The sequence below is a fragment of the Alligator sinensis genome, unplaced genomic scaffold (assembly GCF_000455745.1).
Source record: "Alligator sinensis unplaced genomic scaffold, ASM45574v1 scaffold1213_1, whole genome shotgun sequence".
Classification (NCBI taxonomy): Eukaryota; Metazoa; Chordata; order Crocodylia; family Alligatoridae; genus Alligator; species Alligator sinensis.
In genome coordinates, this window is record NW_005842401.1 from 1,311,421 (window position 1) to 1,315,187 (window position 3,767).

A 3,767-nucleotide genomic window follows, 5' to 3' on the forward strand; every position below is an offset into this window, starting at 1 on the left:
GGCGTACGGGGGGGGGAGCGGGAAGGGGGGGTTACTTACTGGGCTTGCTACACATTTCATCACATCAGCAAGTTTAACCTGTTACGTAGCTATATAAGGCAGACACCCACTGGGGTGTGGGTGCTTGCTTTGCGAATGATTGCCAAGCGCCACTTTCTGCACAGAAATAAAGATTAAGTTGGATCCTTCACCCCTGTGTGTTTATTGGCACAAGCGCACCGGGCACGAACTCACTGTCCTTTGGGGACAACAACACCACCACGGCTGCCTGCAGGAGCTCCCCAGACGCCACCTCCACTCTCCCAGTGCCGACACCGCCGCCTGCAGGCGGTCACCATGCCCCCCCAGCCTCAGTGGTCAAGCATCGTTCATGGGGTGGCCACCAGAGAGGACAGTCTGTTTGTCCTCTGTCCTCTATTGATACAAAACCAGACACCTTTATGTCCTCTATTTTTCTCTTGAAGAGAAAAATAGAGGATGTAAAGGCATCAGGTTTCATATCAACAGAGGACAGTAGCAGAAAGCCAGAATGTCCTTTACAATGGCCACCCTAGGCCTGCCCCACAAAACACGTTAACAGCAATTTCTTTGAAGGCTGCCTGTGGGTGTCTACCCTCAGGGGGCACAGAACACGCCTGCTAGTACAGCGCAAACTGGGCAGTTCAGAAGCCCCCAAAAAGTGCAAGTCAGCAGGCTGGGTCTAGACCCTGCTACACAGGGGCACATCTACAAGCTCATTGATGTGCCTTAGATACCGCGCATTTAGTTTGGTACTCAATAAAGTACTAACTAAATGCACAGTACCTAGAGTAACTGTGCAGTAGCGCCAGCGCATAGTGACGCTTACTGTGCATTAGCAGTAGGCTATTGGCACAGTTTGTGCTGTCAGGCACTACTGTACAGTATTATTAGCAGGGATCCTGGTTTTCTCTGGTTAAAAAGTCCCTGATTTTTGGATTTAAAAAAAAGTAACCCAAAATCCACATTTCAATAGAATTAGCCACTTAAAAGTGTTTAATTGCAACGGGACTAAGGAGGCTAAATCCCCAAGTGGAAGTGGGGGTTGAAACCCTCCAGCAGAGACACCCAGCTTGAGGAACATCTCTTGTGGGTGTGTTAATATCTCTGTATTAGTGGTGTTTCATTTTAATCATGGAAAAATGTGGACTTTTGGTTACTTCTTTAAATCCAAAAAGCAGGGATTTCTTTTATCAGAGAAAACCAGGATCCCCAGTTGTTATGATAATGTGCAGTAAGTGCCTCATTTACATATGCCCACAAGAGACTTTCCTCAAGACAGGTTTCTGTGCTGGAAGGTCTCAATCCCCCAAGGTCTGGAATAGCCTGCCATCCGAGGTGATTCAAGCAGCTACATTGAACACCTTCAAGAATAAATTGGATGCTTATCTTGCTGGGATCCTATGACCCCAGCTGACTTCCTGCCCTTCGGGCAGGGGGCTGGACTCGATGATCTTCAGAGGTCCCTTCCAGCCCTAATGTCTATGAAATCTATGAAATCCCCACTAGGGGATTCAGCCGCCTCAGTCCCATTGCATTTAAACTCTTATATTCTCCTACCAGCCCTACCCTTTAGCTCTCCTGGCTACAGAGGTCTCCCCAGAGTGTAGGGTGTCAGAACCCATTAATTAGATGCCTATAGCACAGAGGAGAATTGGTATAGCCCAGAGGAGAAATGACATAGCACAGAGGAAAATTCCATGGGTTTGATACATATGGCATAGTTTTGCTGTCAGTCATTCTGGTGGCAGTAACTAGGTCATGGAGGAAAATTCCGCTATGCCTGAACCCAGTAACCAAATGCTACAGTAGTGGAAAATTACAGTTTAGAAAAAAGTTCCCGCCACTCATATGCAAATTCACATTATTATTGGCCAGTTTTAAATTATTCCTACGTGGCGACCAGCGATTGGCTTGCTAGCCGTATAAGAGGTTGAAGCAGTTTCCGCCCAAGTTGGAGAACTCCACACACACCTCGTGGAGAACTCTGAGTACACTGTGGAGCCTAGCAAACTCCACGCGTGTTTCAGAGCGAACTTAGCGGCCTGATCAACCACTAAGGACTCCCCGTCACCGACCCAAGGGGGCCTAGCACACCCCCACCCGAGACGTAAGACGACTGCCAGCCTGAACACCCCGAACACATTTGCAGACCGACCAAACAAACTTTGTAATTTCTGCCCGACCCAAGTTTTGTTTACAACCGTAATCGAAGCAAGCTTCTGGCCTGCACTGTACGAGCAGTGTAAGTAAACAACCTTTTTGTTCAATCAAAACACTTGAGTACCTGATTCCACTCCAAGCGTCACAAGTACCCGCCCGCCGACTAGGGCTCCTAAGGCCCTGAACCCCGCGCCGCGGCTCTCGGCGGCGACATAGGGCACTCACAATTTGTCCCACAGATATTTTTTCCTTCGTCCTATCCACTCCAAAACGGATACTGGTTCTCACTGCCAAACACTCTGAAGCGCTATATCAATAAAACAAGCTGTTTAAGCCACAGCAGTAAAACAAAAAAAAAGTCCAAGTCACTCTGAGCTTGACATCCTACCATACACATACATACAGGGATACGCGTGTTTTTAATTATAATGTTCCTTGAGGCAGATCTAGCCAGATGAATGATTCCTGAAAGAATGCTAGATGCTGTTTTGAAGAATCCAAGGAGTGAGGGGGAACAATTTTGGCTGCTTGATTTCCTTGTGTGTGTTTGAGTTGCACACATACCCAGGAAAGACAGGTGATTCAAACTGAGCTGGAATATGGATGTCAGGGGTTAGTCAGAGAGAACACCCATAACCTGTAAAAATGAGATATTTTTTAGAAACTCTTCAGTGAAAAAATGTTCTACATTTATAACAGGCTCATCAAAATTTGCATGACTTCCTAAATGTCTACTCTAATTCAAACTGCACTCTTGACCTATTTAGTTTTATGGATTTAGGAAGTTGTAGCATACTGTATATCTCTATTACGAACTTTAAGTGTGCTTTCAAAGTGAGATCACAGACATACACCTCTATGCTTTCCTTTTTATTTCTAAAGGGATTTATAGATTTAAACAATTTTTAATAAACATTTTAATGCGTAGGATATGAAAAATATGTTATCTATTGTTTCTTACATTAAATGAGTTCATTCTTTGAAAAGATATTAAAACTTGGCCCACCTTTTGGCAAGCTGTAATTTTTCAGTAAAATTCTCTTGAGCTACATTTCAAAATATACCTTGAAGGAAATAAAGAAAGATAGAAATATCAAAATTTGAAAAACAGATTATAAAGTTTTGGAGATAAAATTATGAGTAAAGGTTTTGCTACTTCAATATATTTTACAATAAGACAATGGGAAAATAAATAGAATAAAATAGAAATGTTGGTGGCTGTATTCCAGAGAAAAAATGTAGTAATAACTACTATTATTATTATCACCATTAACTACAACAGTACTAGTAGTAGTAGTAGTAATAATAATAATAATAATAATAATGTCCTGCCCTGTGTATTTTTCTTAGTATCCAACAATACTGGTTAGGAGCCTATTTTAGAAAAGAAAAAAATTATCTCTGATGTTACTACAACCCCTCTGCAGTCAACAGGTGTCTTTTCAATAACTCCTATGGTTTCTGGAGGAAAGCTAAGGGAGTTTGCAGTTTTCTAGATGCTAAGCCACCACAGCTCCCATTCATCAGAATAACTGATTTAATCACTTATTCACTTTAATCACTTTTATTTGTTTTAAACTTCAGTT